This window comes from Acomys minous (genome assembly GCF_964271855.1).
Source record: "Acomys minous genome assembly, chromosome: 2".
Taxonomy (NCBI): Eukaryota; Metazoa; Chordata; class Mammalia; order Rodentia; family Muridae; genus Acomys; species Acomys minous.
In genome coordinates, this window is record NC_140484.1 from 109,335,129 (window position 1) to 109,361,604 (window position 26,476).

At 44.8% G+C, this 26,476-nt stretch overlaps 1 long non-coding RNA gene across 1 annotated transcript; it reads right to left on the reverse strand.

The window, feature by feature from the left end:
- Positions 1-64: 64 nt before the first annotated feature.
- On the reverse strand, positions 65-2,055 carry LOC311590453. The gene is made up of 2 exons (XR_014776889.1): positions 1,942-2,055; positions 65-734 (listed from the first exon to the last, which is right to left on the reverse strand). It is a non-coding gene; the product is annotated as an uncharacterized lncRNA (long non-coding RNA).
- Between the last annotated feature and the right edge of the window lie 24,421 nt (positions 2,056-26,476).

Here is a 26,476-nt window from a genome sequence, read left to right on the forward strand (position 1 = left end):
TAAAAGCGAGGTCCACCACACCCGGCTTCTGAGTTAGTTCTTTAACGTTTATTTAATTTGAGCGCTGTGTTTGTGTGTGTGTGTGTGTGTGTGTGTGTGTGTGTGTGTGTGTGTGTGTGTGTGTGTGTGTGTGTGTGTGTGTGCGCGCGCGCGCGCGCGCACATGTGGATGTGAGAGGATAAAGTGTAAGAGCCAGTTCTCTCCTAAGCCAGTGAATAGGCTTCGTCAACAAAGCGCCTTTGCCATCGGAGCCGCTAGTTGGCCTCTTGAAACATTTCTTTAAAAACAATTAACATACTGGGGCTGGAAGATGGGTCAGTGATTAAGATCTCATGTACTGCTCTACCAAGGGACCTGAGTACACATTTTACAGCACTCACATGAGGTGACTCACAACTACCATTAAGTCAACATCTAGGGGTATCTGGTGCCTACATGCCCGCTCTACACTTTCACTCACAAGCACATACCCCCAAGTAGACACGTGTGCACATAAGTTTAAAATGAATAGAAATAAAATACTAAAAAATAAAAACTCGCACATGGAGGATGAAGCGATGACTCGGTAGTCAAAAGAACTTACTGCTTTTGCAGAGGACCTCAGTGCAGTTCCTAGCACCCACGTGGCAGCGAACAACCACCTGTAACTTCAATCCAGGGTATCCAATGGCTCCTCTGACCTTCGCAGCCACAGAGAGACAGTGACAAACATATTTCCAAAAGAAACACTCCACCTGAAATAAAAATAAAGTAAGATAACTAGGAGATATATAATAGATGAGAAAATATTGAGCAGATATGATGGCACAGTCCTGTACTCCAGCTGAAATATGAGGATCAATGTAAGCCCAGAGCTCAGAACCAGCCTGGGCAACAGCAAGACCATACCTCAAAAGACTCAGTATGTGACTAATTTAATGTAGCATACGCTACCTAAGTAAGAGCTATGAATTTGTATAGATATTGGGTTACTTCTGTGAATGCTGGCCATACTTTTTGGTGATCTACTTTGAGCTGTAATGCTTTAATAGAAATTCCATTTTCTCAGCCAGGTGCAGTAATTCCAGCACACAGAAACACAGAGGCAGACAGACCTCTGTAAATTCAAGGCCAGACTTGTCTACAAAGCAAGTCCAGGATAGCCAAGGTTACAAAAGAAACCCTATCTCGAAAGAAGAAGAAGAAAGAAGAAGAAGAAGAAGAAGAAGAAGAAGAAGAAGAAGAAGAAGAAGAAGAAGAAGAAGAAGAGGAAGAAGAGGAAGAGGAGGAGGAGGAGGAGGAAGAGGAGGAGGAAGAGGAAGAAGAGGAGGAAGAGGAGGAGGAGGAGGAAGAAAAATTAATTTTCTCAAGGCATGGTCACTTAAACTCTTAGTCCCAACACTTGGGAGGCTGATGAAGGCAGAAAGATTGCAGTGTGTGTTTAAAACCATCAGGCCTACAAAGTAAGTTCCAGGACAGCTATTTAAAAAAGGGGGGGGGGGAGGGGAGGGGAGTGGCACACACCTTTAATCCCAGCATTTGAGAGGCAGAGGCAGGTGGAGCTCTGTGAGTTCAAGGCCAACCTGATCTAAAAAGAGAGTTCCAGGACAGCCAGGGTTATTACACAGAGGAACTCTGTCTTGGAAAACAAACAAACAAACAAACACAAAAACAAAAACCAAGAACAACAGATTAGTTGAAGACATAACTCAGTAGAGTGCTTGCCTGGCATGGCCTAGGTTCTGACTTCAAACCCTGAATCTCAAGAGCCAGTGTGAAGGTGCAGACCTATAATAACACCCCCAATCCAGAAGTGGAAACTTCGATCTTGAATCCAAGGCTGGTATCAACACAAAACCCTGTTTCAAAAAGACATTCAACAGGCAAAGCTGATACTCCTTCTACTGAGTAATGGCTCAGGAGCCTATGTTTATCATAGTCAGCCGATTTCACTGTACGAACCTGTAGACATAAGGTCATTATGTAGTTTAAATTCTGATTTCTGTCTCAATGTTGTGAAACACTGCTCCTCACTTGTTCCCTGGTAAGCGAATAAAGCAGTTTACAGCCAAACCCTGAGCAGGGGAGAGAATGCAGCTGGACTTCCTGCCAGCCAGGGAAGGAGGAGTTAAGGACAAAGTAGGGAATTCTGCCAAGGAATTCAGCCACAGGTAGAGGCACAAGAAAGATCAGAAAGAAGGAGCCAGAGCCAAGGAAAGCTACAAAGTGCAAGAATCACTGGGATGTTTGCTGGGAGTAAGATAAGAGTATAGTGGGTTAAGAACAGACTTAAACTATTCAAGAGTGTGGTATAAGGCTTATTTTTAAACAAATACAAAAGAGTCTCAATTTGTGTGAGAGCCAGGTGAAGAAACAGACTAAGAGAAGCAAACGTACTTTTATAAAAATAACTTCAAGCCAGGTGTGATGCCGCACACCTGTGATCCCAGCACTCGGGAGACAGAGGCAGGTGGATCACTGTGGGTTTGAGGCCAGCCTGGACTAAGAAACAAGTCCAGGACAGCTAAGGCTACACAGAGAAACCCTGTCTCAAAAAAACAAAAATAAAATAAAATAAAAATAACTTCAACACGAACCAAAGGCCCATTAAACATGCAACTCCTCAAAAGTTCTTAATTGCATTTTTTTTCCACTTCATTTAATTTCAAAAGGATATTCTCTTACCCAGTCTAGTTTTGAACATCAACATGGCTTTTTCTCTAGCCTCACCTGAGCCCTTAGATTCTCTTCTTTGCCATATGGCCTTACCTAAAGACTCATCTAAGAGTCTGCCTTTGCGGATCAGTCACCAGGTAAGGCCTGCCCAGACCCTTCAATGAAGACCAATGGCTACCAGCTGGCAAATGCCCACAATTTCAGCACTTAGCTACCACAGGAGGCTCATGAATTCGGGACCAGCCTGTGACAAAACCCTGCAGGTGTGCACACAGGCGCACACACACATACACACACACACTAAATAAATGTCATTCGTTTATTTATTTATCTTGCTGCTGCTGGGAATCCAAGCCCAAGGTCTCATACAGGCTAGGCAAGTGCTACACCACTGGGCTGCTTCCCTAGGCCCACCTCTGACAACCCCCGCCCCCAAAGTGAAAAGCATTAAATTAACTCATTAGCTCACTAGGTAATTATTGTGTATTAACTCAATTGATGACACACCTGTGACTTCAGTCATTGATGGTTATGGTCCCTGAGTGTTGTCCTCATTAGGAAACTGAGACTCTGGGAGTTTAAGTAGCCTGCCTCAGATGGAGCCAGGCTTTGAGGCAGGATTGAGCCCAGATGACAGAGTTCCAGACTCATGTCCTCTGTGCCTCTCCCAGCATCCTCATACAGGCTGGCCTGGGCCAGAATGGGCTCGCATGGGTCTTCTGATGTGTGTCTCCCGTAATTTGTCCACGCAAGATGTTCGATATAGTCTGACTTAATGCCCAGACCTGTGCCCACGTGGGTCTCAAATTCCCAGCTATGGCACCTGTAAACTGCCTGTCTCTCCTGTTTTACTGCCTCTTTGATTACAGCCCTTACACATCAACTATGGAGTGTTTTATAAAGATGCCCCTTGGCAGTTTACTTTGAAAAACATTCTTCTCCAAACTGCCCTGCACAATATTCTCTTCAGAAAAAGCATTTGCCTGCTACACTGAAACTTTTTCATCATGAATGAGACACTAATTTTTCTTTTCTTTTTATTATTTATTTATTTATTTATTTATTTATTTATTCATTCATTCATTTTTTTGGAGGGGGTTTCGAGACAGGGCTTCTCTGTGTAGCCTTGGCTGTCCTGGACTCACTTTGTAGACCAGACTGGGCTTGAACTCACAGGGATCCACATGCCTCTGCCTCCCGAGTGCTGGGATTAAAGGTGTGCGCCACCACCGTCCGGCGAGACAGTAATTTTTCTTAATGTTCATGTGTTTATTGTGTTGAGGGAGAGGACATAATGTGCTACAGTGTGTGGAGGTCAGAGAATAATGAACAGGAGTGAATTCTCTCCTTCCATCGTATGGGACTCAGGGATCAAAGCCAGGTCATCAGGCTTAGAAAGCAAGCTCCTTACCCCCTGAACCATCTATCTCACTGGTCCCAGACACTCTGATTTCTTTAGCCAAGTCTATACCTTATGTTTAGCCATCCTTCCTTAGGGAAGAGGGCTGACCTCCTTCAAGATCCATCAAGATCTGATGAGAGATGACACCCAACCCCCTTCACAATTCCTTCCCACTTTTCCTAGTTTGCTTTCTAGTGCTAAAATAAAACACCAGGACCAAAAGCAACTTGGGAGAGGAGAAAGTTTTATTTGGTTTACACATCCCCTTCATCCATCCATCGTTGAGGGGACTCAAGGCTGGAAACCAAGCAGGACAGGAGCTGAAGCAGGGACCATGGAGGGTTGATGCTTGTTGGTTTGCTCTCCATGACATCTCTAACTTAATTTCTGTTTGTTTGTTTGTTTTTGGTTTTTCCAGAGTGGGTTTCTCTGTGTAGCCTTGGCTGTCCTGGACTCACTTTGTAGACCAGGCTGGCCTTGAACTCATAGGGATCCACCTGCCTCTGCCTCCTGAGTGATGGGATTAAAGGCATGCACCACCATGCCCTGCCTCCAGCTTAATTTCTTAAACAACTTGGGACCACCTGCCCAGGGGTGGTACTACCCACAATGGGGCCATCCCACATCATCAACCAATAACCAGGAAAACGCCCTACAGAGTAACCTAAAGGCCAATCTGATGAAGGCATTTTATCGATTGAGGTTCCCTCTTCCCAAATGACTCCAGTCTGTGTCAAGTTGACAAAAGCAACCCACTGTGGCCTCTGCCAAAGGACACTTCATCCTCCTTCCACTTGGGCTGGCTCTTGAAACTGTTGTGCTTGTTTTGTGGTTCTGGTTTTGCTTTGTGTTTGTTTGTTTGTTTGTTTGTTTGTTTTGTTTATATTTCTGTACATATTTCAGGCCCCAGACAAGCAGCTCCAGGTTCTCCCAGCATCCCTTGGTTGGTACCTGCTGCAGGGCTTTGCTGGCATACCCAGTCCTCTACCCTGAACTCTCTAACTTTGAGGCAGGGGCTTCCCTTCTCCCTTCACTATATAATCCACACATTTTGGTTCCTCTCTCTCTCTTCTCTCTTTTTTTTTCTCTCTCTCCCTCCCTCCCTCCTTTTCTCTCTCTCTCTCTCTCTCTCTCTCTCTCTCTCTCTCTCTCTCTCTCTCTGTCTCCCACACATACACACACCTGCATGACAGCTGAGAACTGTTTCTTTATAGGCAAAAGTGCAGAATAGAGTCTTCAGCCTCAACTCACCAAATAAAAGAACTGTGTGTGGGCCTGGAGAGATGATTCAGTGGTTAAGAGCACTGACTGCTCTTCCAAAGGTCCTGAGTTCAATTCCCTGGCAGCCACATGGCAGCTCACATCTGTCTGATGCATTTTTCTGGTGTGTAGATGTAATGTAGACAAAGTATCCATATACATTTAATAAATAAATTTTTTAAAAAGAACTGTGTGTGCCCTCTGTGTTGATTTCCTATTTTAGAGAGTCCAAAATAAAACCTGAAATGACAGAAAATATTTCTCAGAAGACAAAAGGAAATGACTATACTGATTTATACTGGTGATCTTGAAGAAAAAGACCTGGAAAGTAGCCAGAAAATAGAGGTAGAAAGGCCCTTTCGTCGTCGTCTTCGTCGTTGCTGCTGTTGTTGTTTGAGACAGGGTTTCTCTGTGTAGCCCTGGCTGTCCTGGACTCACTTTGTAGACCAGGCTGGCCTCGAACTCACAGTGATCCACTCGCCTCTGCCTCCCAAGTGATGAGATTTAAGGCGTGCGCCACCACATCAGGCAGAAAGACCCTTTGCACTCTGCATCCTTTTGTGATTTTTTTTTTAACTTTAAATCATGTGACTATAATATCACCAATAATTGAAAAGAAAAACAATGAAAACAAGACCAATTATTCTCCAACTACTGGAGAGAAAAATGACTGCTCTTAACTTTATTAAGGTTTGAGTTCTGCTACAATAAACACCTTCAAGTGTTTTCTAGTGTTTTTAATGGAATAAAGATAGAACAAGGGGCTAGCAATGCCCTTCAGTTGGTAGAGAGCTTGCCTAGAGTTTGGAAGCCTGGATTCAGTCTTTAGCACCCCATAAACCTACAATGCAGGAGACTTGGTAGTATGCGACTATACCAAGAATGGAAATAGGCGGAAAGACCGAAAGGTCACGGTCATTCTCAGCTAGAAATTGAGTTTGAAGCCATTCTTGCCTACACTGAATTCTGCCTCAAAAAAGCAAAACAGTAGCCAGGCAGTGGTGGCGCACGCCTTTAATCCCAGCACTCGAGAGGCAGAGGCAGGCGGATCACTGTAAATTCGAGGCCAGCCTGGTCTACAAAGTTAGTCCAGGGCAGCCAAGGCTACACAGAGAAACCCTGTCTCGAAAAACCAAAAAAAAAAAAAAAAAAAAAAAAAAAAAAAAAAAAGCAAAGCAGTGGGATGGCTCAGTGGTTAAGACCACTTGCTACTCTTACAAAGGACCCAGTTTGTTTCCCAGCATCCTCACTGTGACTCACCACCATCTGTAACTCCAATTCTATACCTTCTTCCGGCTTCCACAGGTACCAGACACACATGTGGGCAAAACACACACATATTGTAAGACTGAGACCTCCAGAGAGATCTCTAGCCTATACCCGGAGTCCCCAGAGAGAAACGAAGTCCGATGTCGATGCAATACACACAGGAATTTTATTGAATCGATGCTCGTCGAGGTCTGACAAGCTCTTTCAAGCTGCCGACCCCTGAAAGCAGGCACAAGTGCTTTTTATATCTTTTTTGTAAAAGCAGAATTTAGCAGGCTAGCTAGGAGGGGTAAGTACATTCCAGGGGTAGGGGTAGTGGAATATTTTTAGATACAGCTGGACCCTCAGCAAAGGCTGGCTGGCCTTCAGTCAAGCTGGACCCTCAGCAAAGGCTGGCTGGCCTTGAGTCAGGCTGGACCCTACAAGGGGCCAAACAGCTACAGAACACACATAGTGATTTGGTATTGATACCTTGGTTCAATATCAATATTGCTTCCTGGCCCCTCCATTAAAATAGTAATACAATAACCAAAATAAAAAGCACACAAAACAGCCTCCCAGGATTTGAACAGCACCCAAAGTGCTCCTAATTGGAGGTGACAAAGATGCCTGGGGCAGCAGCTTTCATTCCCAATGAAGCAACATCACAGCACCACTACAAACAAAACAGGCCTCCCCACAGGCCTCCGGCTTTCCTAAAGCCTCACTCTGCCCTTCTCTCCTCTGGTAGCTACTGAAGAAGAGGCAGGAGGCAGGAAATGGGCTTTCTCCCTTTATCCTATCCTCTGGGACCACTTCTGCTGTGAATAAAGCATAATAAGCATCTTTGTTTTTTGGTTTTATCGAGACAGAGTTTCTCTGCGTAGCCTTGGCTGTCCTGGACTCACTTTGTAGACCAGGCTGGCCTTGAACCCACAGAGATCCACCTGCCTCTGCCTCCCAAGTGCTGGGATTAAAGGCATGTCACCATGCCTGGTTTAGTAATTGTTAATTTTGTTGGAACATTCAATAGTTTTTCTATAAACCTTCCAGCCAAATAATCTGTGTTCCTAGGAATTTACCCAAACGGTACATGACTAAAGAAGGAACACTATTCAACAGTAAAAACAAGTGCAATACAAATGAATCATTTTTAAGGGCTTTAAAATCTTAACTTATCTTATGCTTATTAGTAGTGTGTGTGTGTGTGTGTGTGTGTGTGTGTGTGTGTGTGTCTGTGTGTCTGTGTGTCTGTGTGTCTGTGTGTCTGTGTATGAATGACTGTAGGCATATGTGGAGATTACAGGACAACTTTTCAGAAGTCATGGGATCTAAGGATCAAATTCAGGTCATCTGGCTGTGTGCCAAGTGCTTTTTCCCACTGAGCCATCTCACTGGCCTCTGTTTTCACTTTATTTGGGGGTGGGGCAAACTTGAAGCAACCTTTGTGGAATATAAATACTGACAAAGAGATAGAATTTGTTCAAGAAATTTCCAGCTAAAACGACCATTGTTGTTGTTGTTGTTGTTGTTGTTGTTGTTGAGACAGGATTTCTCTGTATAACAGCTCTGGCTATCCTGGAACTTGCTCTGTAGTTCAGACTAGCCTCAAACTCACAGTGATCCACCTGCCTCTGCCTCCCAAGTGCTGGGATTAAAGACGTGTGCTACCACTGCCCAGCCATGAGTCCACATTTTTTAGATAGGTTCTTGAGTATCTCAGGCTGTCTTGGAACTTGATGTAGCTGAGAATGGTACGAAACTTCTGGTCCTACTGCCCTATCTCCACCTTCTGCATGCTAGGGCTATAGGCAGGCTCCACAATACCCAGTTTATGCAGCCCTGGGGATCCAACCAGGGCCTTGAGCATGCTAAATAAACATTTTACCAACTAAGCTTTATGGCCAGTCTCATCCATCAGTCTTTTTTGGGGGTGGGAGGGGTCAAGGTTCCAGACAGAGTTTCTCTGTGTAACAGCTCTGGCTGTCCTGGAACTCACAGAGATCCTCCTGCCTCTGCCTCCCAAGTGCTGGGATTAGGTCATGTGCCACCACTGCCTAGAGAGTATTTTGGAGTGTTTTTTTTTTTTTCAGTTAGGTTTATTTATTTCACATTATGTGTATGAGTGTCTTGCCTGTATGTGTATGTTTCTGGTGCCTTTAAAGCTCAGAAGAAGCTGGGCGTGGTGGTGCACGCCTTTAATCCCAGCACTCGGGAGGCAGAGGTAGACGGATCACTGTGTGTTCGAGGCCAGCCTGGTCTACAAAGTGAGTCCAGGATGGCCAAGGCTACACAGAGAGACGCTGTCTCGAAAAACCAAAAACAAAAAACAAAAAAAGCTCAGAAGAAGTATCATATTTATTTATTTGTTTGTTTGTTTTTTGGTTTTTCAAGACAGGCTTTCTCTGTGTTGCCTTGGCCCATCATATTTCCTAGATCTGGATTTACAGATAGTTGTGAGACATCAGGTGGTTACTGGGAATTGAACTCAGGTTCTCTGGAAGAGCAGCGAGTGATTTTAAACCCTAAGCCCTCTCTGGAGCCCCTCCTTCGTCACTCTGAAATGTTTCTCACGCCACTGGCCTTTCTCTTGCCCTTGACACTGACTACTCACCTTTTACAACTTTCGGTTCATGGGGCTCCTGCCATTCCACGCCCTTTCCGGGTACTGCCCACTTCACTAAGTTTGTTTCCAGAGCTCCAGCAGCTTGACTTCCCAGCCTCTGACTGTGTAAGAGAAAAGCAGACCCAGGGACTGTTCTCAAAGAGTTAAAAGCCTCATTTTTTAAATGCCCAGCTGCACCAAAGGTCACCTTCAGATGTGAGACAACAGCCTTGCCAGCTTACTGAAGCAGGAGCTATTGTGGCCGAAGCCAGACGGATGGTGTCATCCCCTCCCTGCCTCCCCCCCCCCCCATGATGTCTTTGCTGGCATCTGACCACCTCCTCTTTGCTCAGCTTTCTTGTCAGCCCCCAAATGCATGCAGCGCGTGTCTCCAGCTCAGGGTCTGTCCACCCCAGACTTGTTCCTACAAACTGTTCCGCTCTCTTCCCAAGTGATTGCTTTCTCTCTTGAGAGTTTCCATGAGTTGATGTCTGCGATGTTTGCTACTCAGCTCACTCTCATCATGATTCCTTATGTGCTTGGGTGCAGAGATGATATCTCCCTAAATAGACTCCAATTAGCTTCTCTGCGGGCACAGGCCTCGACTTCGATTTTGTTTACTTTAATGGCATAATTGTGGATGTTCAAGTAATTGCCCGAGCATTTATTTACTATATCAAAACGACTCAACAAGACATTAGAGTCCTACCAATTACCAGGCGAATTTGATGCTGAATGAATGGCCTCCAGCACGGATTACCCAAAGCAGATTCTCAAAACTGAGTGGGATCTGTTGTAATCCCAGCACTTGGGAGGCAGAGGCAGGTACATTGGTGTACAGCTAAGCTGGGCTACACGGACCCTGTCTCAAACCACAAAAGCAAAAACAGCAACAACATAAATCACAATTGAATGTCAATCTTTGGTTAAACACAGGTTTCTGTTTCTTGGAGCTTCTTTTTAAAAAAAAAAAAATTAGGACACACCTTGTATGTCAGTGATCAAAAAATAGATCTTGCCCCTGGCAGCCCAGTGGAATCTCTAAAATGCAGGCTTGTTACGCAATAGTCGCAGACTAGCCAAATGGAAGAGGCTCCAACCCGAGCACTTTATTTGGACTCTTTCCATTCTCAGCACACAGCACTGATTGACACTTTATAGGAGTGTTGTGATACATGCATGTAATTCTAGCACTCAGGAGGCAGAAGATCAGGAGGATCAGAAGTCCAGGGCCATCCTTAGCTACCAAAGACAATTTGAGTCAAGCCTGGGCTACATGAGACCCTGTCTCAGAGAGAAAATTAAAAACCAAACCAAAACAAAAACAAAAAGAATCTCTCAAGTAGCACTGTGCCACACAGAAAGTGTGGTGCTCTGCAGCAGTTTATGAGGCTGGTGTGGAGAAGCAACTTAACTCAAGCTCCCTCTGTGAGTGGGTATTACCAAACCCACTGTGATCCTCGGGACCCAGGTTAGACCAAGTGGGGAGGAACCTTCAGAAGCTTCAGAGCAGCTAAAATTCCCACAATCATCCAGGAACTTGATAGGAAGTGGGAAGGCAAGACTATGCTATCAGAGTGACACTGAACACTGCAGCCACCTCTCTAGTGCTATGCCCAAGTTTTGAGAGACTCCCCGAACAGACCACCCAAGAGCCAAGTCCAAATACAATGGCAAAGAAGTCTTTAATGCAGGTTCGAACCTGGGAGCCACCTCCAATGCACTGACACAGCAAATGCAGGGAAGTAGCCTTGAGTCTCAATTGAGAGGGATTTTTATAGGTTTTAGACAAAGAAATGGGTTTTAAAGTATATGATTGGCCAGAAAAGCTCTAAGCAGGGAGCTACAAGCCTTGGCATTTTGTGGTTGGGTAATAGGTGTGGGGCAAGTTGGCCTATAGAAAAGGTTGATTGAAGCAGTCACAGGGGTGTTAGGAACTTTGTCCTGGCCTCTCCTAATTGGTTGTTGCTATGTGTCAGACCACCTGCTGGTCAGCTTGACCAGCAAAGAGTATATTTGGACTTTCCCAAGGTGAGCTGATTGTGTTGCTAGGGAATATTTTTCTGTGTAGACTAGTTTGGTTTTTCAAGAATTTGGGTTCAGCCCTTGGCTAGATTTAACACAAAATGGAGTTTCTTTTTCAAAATGGAGTTTGTCTGGTCCTCACACTAGGGCCTACTGCAGTCTGATTACGCGCCTTGCTTTTTCTTTTTGTTTTTCTAAGACAGTTTCTCTGTATAGCCTTGGCAGTCCCAGACTTGAACTCGATATATAGACCATGCTGGCCTTGAACTCCCATCAATCCCCTGCCCCTGTCTCCCTTATTGCTAGGATTAAAGGCATGTGCCACCATGCCTGGCTGGCTATATGTGTGTGTGTGTGTGTGTGTGTGTGTGTGTGTGTGTGTGTGTGTGTGTAATGATCTGCGGGTTTTTTTTTTTTTAATGTGCATTGGTGTTTTCCCTCCATGCATGTCTGTGAAGGTCAAAACTGTTAACCACTAAGCCATCTCTCTAGCCCCTCTGTCTACATTCTTTACATAGATTATAAATTACCGAACCCAACTGAATTTTTTTTTTTTTGTCTCATCTGTTCCCAGGCATGCAGATTTGTTTAGAGGAAATAATCACAATTTTGAATCAACTAACATCTTTGTCATCTGGTTTTGTTCTGAAATTTTGTCAGTGCATATTAATTACATATTATAATAGGTTCCATTATGGTATTTTTATACATGTATATATTTTTATTATATTCACCTGTATCTCCCCCTCTTTTCCTCATCACCCTTCCTGTTCCCAACCAGTCCCCATTCTACGTGCATGTTGTTGTTGTTGTTGTTGCTGTTGTTGTTTAATGATGCAATGAGTTTTGTTAGGGAGGCTTAAAGGAGCATGCGTGAAGGGTCGGTGATCTCATGGACCTTAACTATGGCTACATCCCTGTTTTAGTCAGGGTTTCTATTGCTGTGATGAAACACCATGACCACAGCAACTCTTATAACAGAAGACATTTGATTGGAGCTGACTTACAATTTCAAAGGTTTAGTCCAATATCGTTATAGTGGGAGCATGGTGGGAGCACGGTGGGAGCATGGTAGGAGCACGGTGGGAGCATGGTAGGAGCACGGTGGGAGCATGGTGGGAGCACGGTGGGAGCATGGTGGGAGCACGGTGGGAGCATGGTGGGAGCACGGTGGGAGCATGGTGGGAGCACGGTGGCACACAGGCCAACATGGTCCTGGAGATGGAGCTGGTGTTCTACACCTGGATCTGCAGACAGCAGGGCTGGGAGCCTGGCTTGAGCATTTGAAATGCCAAAGCCCACCCCAAGTGACACACTTTCTCGAAAAGGCCACACCTCCTAATCCCGGTCAAGTATCGCCCCTCCCTAATAACCAAGCATGCACATTTATGAGTCACTTGGGGACTTTTCTATTCAAACCACTAGAACCACTAAAGAGAATGTCTCTCTCACTCAGCAATCATTAACTGCCTTATGGAGGACGGGACTCTATTAACCCCTCCCCTTCACTTGGTTTCTTAAGATGCCATTAAGTTTGCATTATCACTAGACTTACTATCTATTAAGTTCTTTCTGTGTGTCTGTCATCCTCTAGGGTGTGTGTGTGTGTGTACAAACATGCGCACGCACACGTGTGAATACAAAAAATGTGTGTATAGAGATGAGAGCTTCTCTTCTTCAGTTGCTCTCAGCTTTACTTTTTGAAACAATCTCTCACTGAACGTGGAGCTCATGGATTGGCTACAACAGCTGGTCAGTGAGCTTCAGGAGTCCACGTGTCTCTATCCCGCTCCGATGCCCCGCCCCACCCCCACCCACCCCCGCGCTGGGGTTCTGGGCCGGCCACAGCACCTGGCTTTCCCATGGATGCTAAAATGCAAATTCACCTTCTCCGGTCCTTCCAGCAAGCACTGTAACACTACAGCATCTCCCTGGCCCCTAGATTAAGTGTGTGTGTGAGTGTGTGTGTGTGTGTGTGTGTGTTACTTTTTTTTTTTTTTTTTTTTTGGTTTTTTCAAGACAGGGTTTCTCTGTGTAGCCTTGGCCATCCTGGACTCACTTTGTAGACCAGGCTGGCCTCGAACTCACAGTGATCCGCCTGCCTCTGCCTCCCGAGTGCTGGGATTAAAGGCATGCGCCACCACGCCCGGCATGTGTGTTATTTCTTTCTTTCTTTCTTTTTTTTTTTTACTTTTTTTTTCTTTATTAATTTATTCTTGTTACATCTCAATGGTTATCTCATCCCTTGTATCCTCCCATTCTTCCCTCCCTCCTCTTTTCCCCTTATTCCCCTCCCCTATGACTGTTCCTGAGGGGGATCACCTCCCCCTGTATATGCTCATAGGGTATCAAGTCTCTTCTTGGTAACCTGCTGTCCTTCCTCTGAGTGCCACCAGGTCTTCCCCTCCAGGGGACATGGTCAAAGGTGAGGCACCAGAGTATGTGAGAAAGTAATATCCCACTCTCCACTCTACTGTGGAGAATGTTCTGTCCATTGGCTAGATCTGGGTAGAGGTTTAAGGTTTACCGCCTGTATTGTCCTTGGCTGGTGCCTTAGTTTGAGATGTGTGTTATTTCTTAAGACAAAAATCTCACTTTATAGCTCTGCCATGTCTAGAATCATTCTGTAGACTGGATTAGCCTCAAGCTCACTGGGGAAGCTTCCTGCCTCTGCCTCCTCTCCGAAGGGTAGAAATTAAAGGTGTGTACCACTAAGCAGTGCTAGCTCCTTGGATCTTCCTTTTCAGCCTCAAAATTGAGGAGTTTCCAGGATGGGTTTGCTCAACTACTAAGTCCTTTCACAGCTGGGAATCATTTTCACAAGTTGTCTGAAGCTAACAAATACCAACTTTGTTTCCAAAGACGAACCAGAAGAAATCTCTGTGTAGTTTTAGCATCTGAGAACAAGCCCAGGGCTTCCTCAAAGTGAGGGTCTCCGAACCCCATTTCGAGGAAGCTGACCAAGCTAGTGCTGGGGGGGGGGGGGGCAGGGGGAGGCGGGAGGATTGAACAACATCTCCTAAGACTGAGATCTGCTATTGAAAATTAACAGGTTAGCTGGGCAGGTTAGGAGGGCACACACTCCTCACAGCACTTGGGAGGCAGAGGCAGGCAGATTTCTGAGCTTGAGGGCAGCGTGGTCTGCAGAATGAGTTCCAGGGCACCTAGGGCTACACAGAGAAACCCTGTCTTGAAAAAAAAAAAACAAAAAACAAAAAACAAAAACAAAAACAAATAAAGCAGAATGAACAGCCTCAGGAATAGAAAAATCCAAATTAATTGGGGTGGAGAGACAGGTCAGTCAGCAGAGTGCTTGCTTGCTGGACAAACATGATGACCTGAGCTTGGATTCCCACCATTCTGGTAAAAACCTGGGCAGAGCCAACTGCCTATAGTCCCCGGTACCATTCAGGCTGTGACATGCAGAGATCTCTCGAGCTTACTGGCCACTGGCCAGACATTATAGAAGAATTGGTAAACTCTGGATTCAATGAAAGATGCTCTCATTGCACACATACACACACACACAGACTCACACAGAGAGGGAGAGAGAGAGAGAGAGAGAGAGAGAGAGAGAGAGAGAGAGAGAGAGAGAGAACTGAACTTTTCAGGCACCAGACACAGCTATGGTGTGCAGACATGCATACAGATAAAGCACTCATACCCTTAAAATAATAAATAAAAATGGTAGAGTAGCAATCTATATTAAAGAAGAGATAAAGCTAGGGGTGTTGGCACATACCTGTAATCCCAGCATTCATGGGTAAAGCCAAGAGAATCAGAAGTCCGTGGCCAGCCTTGGCTCCACAGTGAGACAAAGGCTCACCTGGGATGCTTGAGAGCCTGTCTAGAAAATTAACACAAGAGCTGGAGAGATGGCTCAGCCGTTAAAGGCTAGGTTCACAACCAAAAATTAACACAAAACAAAACGATAAATGTGTATATGGTGTGACCTATCTTCTACCTTAAATTCATATATTTGCCAGATTAGCCTGGAGCTGGAGCTGAGGTGGATCCCTCAGCTTTTGGGAACCCACTTGGGCAGGAACTCTGGGTCATACACCGTTGGCCAACTGAGCATTGCAGACGACCTTGGCCTTTTGATCCTTCTGCCTTCGTGTCTCAGCATGGGAAGCAGAAGCATGTGCTACCTGCTAGCTACCTTCATGTGTCCACTTTTCAAGACTTCCTAAAACACTTCAAGGTTTGTGGCTGTTTTGGCCATTACTGGACCTTTGAGGAATGACGACTGTTCATAGTGTCCCCTGGATCAGATATTATCAGCCCTAAATAAAATGGCTGCGGAAGTGTAATTGTGTGTGTGGGTCAGTGCACAGCTCTCAGAGAGATGATACCATAAAGGGAGATGCCGTGGGCGTGGGGCATGCCGGGCTGTGCACTGAGGTCCTTACAGTCAACTAATGAACGTACTTAAGCTTTCTCTCCTCCTCCTCCTCTTCCTCCTTCTCCTCCTCCTCTTCGAGACAGGGTCTACTCTGCAGCCTTGGCTAGCCTGGAGCTCAGAGCTGAATCTCCCAGCACTGGGATTACAGCTGTACACCTTGCATATGCCCAGCTACTGGTTAGTTTTCCTAACAGAACTCTGCAGCAGATTCCTAGGGAGAGACTCCTGAATCGAAAGGAGAGCGGGACATGTGTTTTCACTCCATCTTGCCAATTCCCCTAAAAAGGGCTGAACCTTCTCACATTCCCACTAACTAGGTGTGATTGTCTCTTTTAGGACCTATGGTGCACATGCATGCGTACAATCGGGTAAAACAGTCATACAAATAAAAATAAATAAATCATTTAAAAAAAAAACAGCCTCTCCATCATTGTGGCCCTTCTGTCCTCCAAAATGCACATGGAATGACACAGTAATCTTTCTTGTTTATTTGAGGTGGGACAGGTTCTTTTTGAGTTTTAGAGACAGGGTTTCATGTTGCTCAAAATGGCCTCCAATTTGCTGTGTAAAAGGATCATACGTCCAGGGTCACTCTTAGCTACTTAACACACTCAAGGCTGACCTGTGGCATATGAGAATCTGTCAAAAACAACTCAGAAGTTAAGTCTCAGAAGCCTGAAGGTTGAGCTGCCTCAGCAAATGAGCTGAGAGGAGACCAGGCCCACTTCTATTTCTTCTTCCCAGACAAGAAACTAAAACAGGACAGGGAAGGTCCTAGGACACCTTGGATCACAGAAGTCCAGAGGTACAGGTGGGCCAGTCTCTCACTAAGTCCAAGGCCTGCCTGGTTTACATATCAAATTCCAAGTCAGCCAGAACTATAGAGAAAGACTGTCTCAAAAACCAAACAAACAAACAAATAACCAAACAAACCCAACAACAACTAAAACAGCAAAACTGGAAATAAGACTGAGACCTCCACCCCAGTCCTTGCCAGTGCCAGAGGGGGGCAGACCCTTGCTTCACTCTTCCGCAACACAATGTTTATATAAACTATCCTCCACTGCCAAAATGGCACGGTGCTCACCTCTCTCCTCCAGTACCCGGCCAATTGCCACTGTGGAGTCACACATCTGGTTCCATCTTTACCTTCTGAGTTAGTGCCACTCTGGTCAACTAATACCACCACCACCACCACCCCCTTTTCCAGGGTCTGCTTTGTTCTCCCAAGACTAACAAGGCGCAAATAGAAGTTAGCCAAGGCCTTGCCCCATTCCACCTCCAGACAATGGGTATGTAACCACTCCCACAGTCCTCCTATACCCGAAACTCTCTCTTAACCACAGTGTCAAAGCCATACACAGTGTACTTGTAATAGCTGGAGTGGAATTCACTGCAATCCAAGTGTTAGAGCAAATGCATTTGTAAACTAGCCCCAGGAACATTCTGGCAGTGGCTGCACTTGTAACATCGTTTTTACTAAAAGTCAGTATGCTGCCTCTTCATAGAGCAGTCCTTAGGGTCTCTGAGGCATGGGATAAGAAAGGCATTTTAATGAAAGACTAAACATCTCTGTGTCTGTGATGAGGAAAGAATGCCAATTCAAGGGGAAGGGATTTTATAGTTGTGACTAATTTTTGTTGTTGTTGTTGTTTCTGTGTTGTTTCATTTTGTTTTTCTAGACAAGGTTTCTCTTTGTAGCCCTGGCTATCCTTGAACTCACAGAGATCTGTCTGCCTCTGCCACCACCACCTGGCTGTGATTAATATTTCAATATTGACAACTGATTGGTTTTAAGTAATGATTGTCCTCAATAGGACCATACTGTTTCATGGAATCAGTTGAGGACTGAGAGCCAGAGAACAAACCAGTTCTGTCTCCTGATTAATGTGGAAATTCTGCCTGGGTTTCTAGTGTGCCCTATACTTCATATGTCTTATTTAGTCTAGACTGGACTCAGTTTTGCTATTTAGGCAAGAACGACCTTGATGCAAGATCTTCCGGCTTCCACCTCCCAGATGCTGGGCTTACAGGCGTGTGTCATAAGGCTTCTGGTTTGGGTGGTGGTTTTGTTTTTAATGTTGAGAACTGTTGCTAAGCCAGCACGCAACTGACGAGCTCTATCTATAGCCCTCTGCACCTGAACTCACCAACCCTCACAATTACACAAGCCGGTTCCTTACATATTCTCCCCCCCCCACCCCCCCTCTCTCTCTCCCTCTCTCTCTCTCTCTCTCTCTCACACACACACACACACACACACACACACACACACACACACACACACACCCCTGACTATTTTTGCTTGAAGAATCCTGACTGATATAGTTAGTTGCTGCTTCTTCTTCTTCTTCTTCTTCTTCTTCCCCTTTTGTTTTTGTTCTTGTTGTTGTTTTTTGTTTTTTTGTTTTTGTTTTTGTTTTTGTTTTTTGGTTTTTTGAGACAGGGTCTCTCTGTGTAGCCTTGGCTGTCCTGGACTCTCTTTGTAGACCAGGCTGGCCTTGAACTCATAGCGATCCACCTGCCTCTGCTTCCCAAGTGCTGGGATTAAAGGCCTGCACCACCATGCCCGGCTTCTTCTTCCCCTTTTGGTTTTGGTTTTGGTTTTTCCAGACTGGGTTTCTCTGCGCAGCCTTGGCTGTCCTAGATTCACTTTGAAGACTTGGCTGGCCTTGAACTCACAGAGCTCCGGCTGCCTCAGCCTCTACCAGTACTGGGATTACAGGCTTGGGCTACTGTGCCAGGCCAGTTAGGTTCTTTTTTTTTTTTTTTTTTTTTTTTTTTTTGGTTAGGTTCATTCTTAATCATGGTCAAGAGAACAAGAATTATTTGCATAAGAGATTGCCAGTGAACTGACTTGTGAGCTATTAATTACACCATCAGTTGGCTTCCTATCTGGGCATTCGGGTAAAGAGAAAGATGGTGACACCTGAAAACTGGAAATGGTTTAAAAATTGGACCAACATGGCAAAGACCTTCTAAGGACATTTAAGGTGCTGGTACTTTTTAAAAAATGTATACTTATGTATTATGTGTGTATATGAGTGCTGGTACTTGCGATATACCATGGTGCATTTGTGGTGGTCGAAGGCTAAATTTCAGGGCTTGTTTCTCTACTTCCACTGTGAGTTCTGGGGAACTTAGGGCTTTGGGTTTATGTGGCAAATGCTTTTACCCACTGAGCCAAATTGATGGCCACTAAGATGCTTCTTAAAGATATTAAAACAGCCTGGAGCTGTGACTCAGTAGCTAAGAGCACGTTCATGCTCCATCTATCACTCTTGTCCCAAGGTATCGAACACCGTAGTGTCGCCTCTATAGGTACAAGGTACACATGTGCTCAGCAAACACACATGTGGTAAGAAAAACACCCACACACATAAAATATTTGCATATGACTTAACAGTATAGGACAGTAACTACCCTGAAACAATCCCCAGCACTAAAATAATAGAGACGTAATAGGTAGAGAAATAATACCACGAAGATGGGACAAAGTTTCAACTCATCTTGACCAATCGCCATTGAGAAGCTGGGCATAAGAACACATATTTCTGACCCCAGCACTTAGTAGAATGAAGTAGTGGTCTGAAGCGAGCTGAGGTTACATTAGTGAACCCCTGACTCAAGAAAACAGAAGTGTTTGGTATGGCATTGCATTAAGCTTTCCAGGAGATGGAAGGAGTAAAAGGCACCGAGCTTATTCTAATGGCAAGGAAGGCTATCAATGTGCAATAGCTATTTGTCAATATTGATCAGATTTAAGAACTCCACTGGAAGCTGGGCGTGGTGGTGCACGCCGGTAATCCCAGCCCTCGGGAGGCAGAGGCAGGTGGATCGCTGTGAGTTCGAGGCCAGCCTGGTCTACAAAGTGAGTCCAGGACAGCCAAGGCTAACACAGAGAGACCTTGTCTTGGAAAAAAAAAAACCAAAAAAACAAACAAAACAAAACAAAAAAAGAACTCCACTGGGACTATGTGATATGCTGAAGACAAAGGTTCTAGAAGGAAGGAGTGCTTGCTGAAGTTGGACCCTAGCCATCCTGGGTAGAATATGGATTCTCTACGTGCACATTTAATTCAGTGGTTTTTTTAAAAGATTTATTTATTACATATGAGTGCTTTATAAGCAGAAGAAGGTATCAGATTACATTATAGATGGTTGTGAGCCACCATGTGGTTGCTGGGAATTGAACTCAGGACTTCTGGAAGAGCAGGCACTCTTAACCACTGAGCCATCTCTCCAGCCCTAATTTAGTGTTTTTATTCAGCAACTTGTAGGGTTAAATCTAAGTAATACGCTATAAATCAAGAATTGAGGCCGGACGTGGTGTCGCACACCTTTGATCCAAGCACTTGGGAAACAGAGGCAGGTGGGTTGCTGTGAGTTCGAAGCCACACTGGTCTGTAAAGTGAGTCTAGGACAGTGAAGGCTACACAGAGAAACCCTGTCTTAAAAAAAAAAAAAAAGAATTGGGAAGAATCAGTACACATGCCGAACATGGTGGCACATGCCTTTAGACCCAGCACTCGGGAGGCAGAGACAGGTGGATCTCTAAGAGTTCAAGGCCAACGTGGTCTACAAAGCAAGTCCAGGACAGCCACAGCTACACAGAGAAACCCTGTCTCAAAAAACCAAAAACAAAAATCCAAAACAAAACCCAACAAGAATCAGGACACATCAAGAAAGTCAGAAAAATAGCAAATTAAAGGGCTGCTGAGATGGGTCATCAGGTTAGGGTGTTGTCACCAAACCTGGTGGCCACCCACATGGAGGAAGGAGATAAGCAATTATCGAAGGTTGTTGTGCACAGACACACACACACACACACACACACACACACACACACACACTCAACAAATGAATGTGTGGGGCCGGGAGAAAGAAAAAGTAATAACAAAAAGGGACAAAGCAAACTAGACCGAGGTACCACCTCAAGATTTGTACAAACTATATTCTGAGCGGGACACTGTTTTCGGAGCATGGCCCTGGGGAGGCAGAAGCAGAAGTCCAGGAGTTCAAGGCCAGCTTCAGCTATCTGAAGTTCAAGGCCAGCCTGGAATGCATGACACCTTGTTTGGTGTATTCTCTTTTATAATTTATTGTTGGAGGGTGTTTTGTGCACTGTGTATTCAAATGTTGGTCATTGTGCCCAGAGACCTGGTTGCAGTACGGATGCCGGCATTGCCATTTCTATGAAGCATCTTCTGTCTCAGTGTGGTGTAAAAGTTGTTCTCCATCACTCTCTGATTGGCTAATAAGGAGGTGAACAGCCAATATCTGGGCATGAGAGGATAAGGCAGGACTTCCTATCCCAGTGAGGGATCTCTGGGAGAGAGGAGGGAGACAACTTTACCCTGAGGGAGTCACCATGAGGAGAGAGTTACCTTGAGGGCATGGATGAACAAGGAAGTACCACAGCAAGATGAAGATGGCAGGTAATGGGCCACTTGGCTAGGAAGTAGTCCAGACCCACATAGATGGGTTAGAATAGCTTAATTTTTCTGCCCAGCTATAGTGTGCATAAATCTATTATTAAGAAATATAAAGATCTCAAAAAGAAAGAAAGATAAAGATCTCTATGTCATTATTTTGCAGCTAGGGGGCATTGAAAAAAAAAACCATACTTTTACTATTTATATATAGACGTGTACTTTAAATTTTTATTTATTTATTTTTTAATTTTTATTTTTTTAAATTTTATTTGGTTTTTCGAGACAGGGTTTCCCTCTGTAGCCTTGGCTATCCTAGACTTGCTTTGTAGACCAAGCTGGCCTCAAACTGACAGTGATCCTGCCTCTGCCTCCCAAGTGCTGGGATTAAAGGTGTGCGCCACCACACCTGGCTTCTGAATATTTTTTTCTTGAGAAAGATTAAGTTGTCTTGTTGGCCAGGTGTGGTAGCACATGCCTTTAGTCCCAGCACTCGGGAGGCAGAGGCAAGTGGATCACTGTGAGTTCAAGGCTAGGCCTGGTCTACAAAGTGAGTCTAGGAGAGCTGAGGCTACACAGAAAAACCTTGTCAGGAAAACAAACAAAACAAAACAACAACAGCAAAAAAAAACAAAAACCCAAGATTAAGTTATCTTTATTGATTTTCCTATAGAACACCATGCTGTATTAGGCACTGTGATATACTTTATATTTGTAGTTTGTCATTTCTAATACAAGACACACCCTTATATAAGTCCATCCCGGAAGTGAAGTACCATTTAGTTAAAAACAAAACTGTGTTTAAATGTTTTTTGCAAATAGATGTAGTGTTTTTTTGTTTTAACATATTGTTATTTTATGTGTATGAGTGTTTTGCTGGCATTTTGAGCATGCCTGTTACCTTTGGAGGTCAGACCATGTCAGATCTCTTGGAACTGGTGTTATGGGCAGTTGTGAGCCACCATGTAGGTGTTGGGAACTGAACACAGAACCTCTGTGAGAGCAAGCAGCTCTCTTAACCACTGCGCCATCCTCCAGATCCCATTTGGTGCTTTAAATGAATAATGGCTTCATGAAGTGCTGTCTGTAGGCTGAAGTTCTGAGTATGTTTATGTTAGACGACACTAAGAATAAAAGGATTTAACCAGCCCACTTTCTCCGTGTAATTAATTCAGCATGTTTCCATGATTTTTAGGGATTATTGCTTTCTGGGTACTCAAAGTGTAAAATGAAAACTTTAAAGTTGTAATTTAATTCCTGGCCTATTGCCTTGATGTGCCATTTGAAATAAAACACATTCTCATTAACTTTCTTCTTTCTTTCTCAGTGTGTGTTCCCACACGCATATGTCCCTGTGTGCCCATGTGTGTGTGTGTGTGTGTGTGTGTGTGTGCCTGTGTGTGTGCATGTATGCATGTGTGTGTGTGTGTGTGTGTGTGTGTGTGTGTGTGTGTGCACGTGTGTGTTGAAGGGGGATGCATAGCTGAGGACAACTTCACGTGCTAGTCCTCCTTTTCCACCTTGCTGTAGATAGGTCTTTGTTGTTTTTCAGCTGCATATACCAGGCTAGCTGGCTGAGAGCTCCAATTCCCCGCCTCCCTTCTGCCCTTAGGAACACAGGGATTACAGAAGCTTACAGTAAGCAATCAGCTTTCTACGTGGGGTCCAGGGATTCAAACTCAGGCCCCATAATTACACAGCAAGTGTAGCCCACTGAACTATCTCTCCAGACCTGCATCACCTTTTAATTTCTATCTATTCAGTGTGGGGAGGGGGTACAAGCACACATGTGGGGGTCAGAGGGCAACTTTGTAGGAATCAGTTCTCTCCTTCCATCCTGTGGGATTCAGGTAGGTATCACAGTCAGGAAGTACCCTTACCCAGTGAACCATCCTGCTCATCCCCACCCCATTAACTTTTGCCTGAAAGCACGGTTGCGTATTGTATACTGTTGCTTGAGTTTTGACATGATAGCCTCTTAATAACAGTTGTAACCTGGTTGTGGTGCTCCACGCTCTCAGTCCCATCACCTGGGAGGCAGAGGCAGATACATCTCTGTGAATTCCAGGGAGGCCGGGTCTATAGAGCGAGTTCAAGGATAGCCAGGGCTCTCCAAGAGATCCTGGGGGTGAATTCTTTTAATAAATTATAGCTGTGCAGGTTGGGGAGGGTTAAGCAATAATAGTGATGCCAATAACCACTTCAACAATGCCCAGCTGACTGGCTGTGCGCAGAAGGCAGCGGTTGGTCCGTCTCAGTTGGGTTCTTGAAAAGAAAGACTAAGTAGGTTATCCTAATATCAAAGGCAGGGAGATGAATTATGGATGACTTGGGTGGATGGAACTGATCAGATCAAAATGCAAAAATTTCTAGGCCAAAAATAATCTAATTAAATCAAAGCTCAAAAAGCCAGGCAACACTAAAGAGACTATTTATTAATAATATGAAGTAGAGCTAATGATCTTAATATCTGAAGTCATAACAGTGAGATAAGGATCAGCTGAAAAGTACGTGAGGGGTTTGCACCAGATATTTTTCAAGAAGTTGCATGCATGGCCTCAAACATCTGAAAACAAACCCAGGCTCAGCGTTTTTCAGAATGCTGACTAAGCATCGGTAAGATTCCCATTCTCCGCCTATGGGTTGAGCAAAGAGAGAAAGAAAAAAATCAGACCGTGTGAAAGCGCCTGTAGGAGTGTATGAGCCTGTAGGAGTGAACGCCTGTTGGAAAAGGACTTGGTGAAACAAGCCAGACTCTGAGCTAGGAACACCGCTGTGACTCTAACAAGACAAGAGTTGAGTCACAGGACATGTTGTGTCACATGCCCTTCATCTCAGCCCTGGGGAATCTAAGGCTGGAAGATCTTGAGTTCTAGACCAAACTGGTTACATAAGAACCCGCCTTCAGCTGGGCACTGGTGGCGCACGACTTTAATCCCAGCACTCGGGAGGCAGAGGCAGGTGCATCACTGTGAGTTCAAGGCCAACCTGGTCTACAAAGCAAGTCCAGGACAGCCAAGGCCACACAGAGAAACCCAGTCTCGTAAAACCAAAAAAAAAAAAGAAAGAAAAGAACCTGCCTTCAAAGTAAGTAATACATTTATAAATAGAACATCGATAGGCAGAAACCTGGGGGTGGTGTAGAGTGGGGAGAAGGCTCAAAACAAAACCCAAACAGTACAACAACAAACATACAGGCAAAAATAGAATTGTGACGATAATAAACTGCATTTGCAAGTTTATTACCTCTCTCTCTGTTTCTCAAGACAGGCTTTCTCTGTTTTAGCCCGAGCTGTCCTGGAACTCACTTTGTAGACCAGGCTGGCCTCAAACTCACAGAGCTCCACCTGCCTCAGCCTCCCAAGTACTGGGATTACAGGCCCGTGCCACCACTGGCTCCCTCTCTTTTTGTGTGTGTGATTTTTTTTTTTCTGACACAGGCTTTATCTTTGTAGCCTTGGCTGCCTGGACTCACTCTGTAGATCATGGTGGCCTCAAACTCACAGAGATTCCCACCTGTGTCCACCTGGAATTACAGGAATGTGCCACTGCTGGCTCTCTCTCTCTCTCTCTCTCTCTCTCTCTCTCTCTCTCTCTCTCTCTCTCTCTCTCTCTCTCTAAGCTGTGACATTTTTGTTCTTCAGCAGTCAGTGTGCCTTTATTTCTTTGTAGACCTTGAAGAATGAAGGAAATGTTTTGAAGCTGGCACCTGGCTTACTATAGATTACCTTTGCCAAATATACCTATTTATTTGCACTCGTTCCCAGCTAAAGAAGTTAGCTGGTGACCTGCCAGGAAGAAGTGCATTATAGTTTTCAAAATGCAGCCTCTGTTTTCATATCTCATGTGCTCTCTACCAAGCTTCAGAATAGGAGCTATACTGCCCCATCTGCTTTGCTTAACATAAAAGTGCTCAGGAATGTTCCAGAACCTATAGCCACTAAGTCACTATTGGATACAAAAAAACCCAAAGTTGAAAGGAGGTGGAAAAAGAACGAAGGAATTACATAAAGATCTGTTTTCCTTTCTGAAGTAACAGGAGGAATTTTTTTGTGTGTGGATTACAGGCCTGTCTGTGCATGAAAAGGTCAGTGTAGACAGAGGCCTGAGCAAGCTTGTTCCTGGTGCTGGCGCTTTGGCTCAGTGGTTGAGCACCCGCAGCTCTTGCAGAGGACGAAGGCTCCTTTCCCAGCACATACACTGTAGCTCGTAGGCAGCCATAACTCTATCTCCAGGACATCTGATACCTCCTGAACATAACGCATTCTGAGGCCTCCTGCACATGTGGTGCACAGACATACACCTAGGACTGTTAGAGGTGTGGCTCACTAGAAAAGGCTTCGTTTAGTACCAGGAGGGCCAGGTTCCATCCCTCAGCACTATAGACACACACCTAACTGGTTGAAAAGGAGATATAAAAAATTCCTTCATGGAAGAAATTCCACAGACTTAATGAGAAGTTAGTGTAGCTGCAGAGAAAGTGGGAAAATGTGTTAAACCAGAGACTCAGAGTCAAGACGCAATCGATGGTGTCTGCGTGTAGATTCACGTGTACTAACTGGGGGATTGCAGACTGCCAGCTGCCAACCTGGGACAAGAAAGCCAGGAAGACAGCCAGGAAAAATCTAGAGGATGTGTGTAGCTGCCAAGAGAAGGGCATGGTTTGTGGTGCTCATGAGGCCTCGTGATGTTCCTTGGGGAAGAAGGGGAGCTGGAAGGATGGGGGAGCAGAAGAAATGGAGGAGAAAGAAAAAGGAAGAGAGGGCTCAGCAGAGAAGATAGGCTTTACAAAAGTTTTAAAATAAAGTAATTGATGATGAGAGAGGACGAAGAATATAACCACAGTACCAGATAACTGAAGCATAATAATGCATGGCCGTGGAGGCAGGAGGATCAGACCTTCAATACCATCCTTTTGGGTTTTTGGTGTTTTTTTGTTTGTTTGTTTGGTTGGTTGGTTGGTTTGGTTTTTCAAGACATGGTTTCTCCATGTTATCTTGGCTATCCTGGACTCCCTTCATAGACCAGGCTGGCCTCAAACTCACAGTGATTCGCCTGCCTCGGCCTCCCAAGTGCTGGGATTGTCTTTGACGATATGGCAAGTTCAAGGCCAGCTGGGGCTACGTGAGACCCTGTCTCATGGCTAAGTGGATAAAGTGAAGTATCAAGCTGGTGAGCTGTTTTCAGTCTCCCAGAACCCAATGATGGGGAGAATTAACCCCCAGAAGGTGTATCTAATCTCCACATAAAAAACCAGGATGTGTATACCCACACACACATCATACACAGCAATGAAATACATATGTGTTTTTTAAAAGAAGGGGAAGATCTTGTCTCAAAAGATAAAAACAAAGGACAATCTAAGAAATGGACTGTTAGAGACTGAAAAAACAGTCCAGACGGTAAAAGTGTTTTTTTTTCAAGCAACTCTAACAACCTGAGTT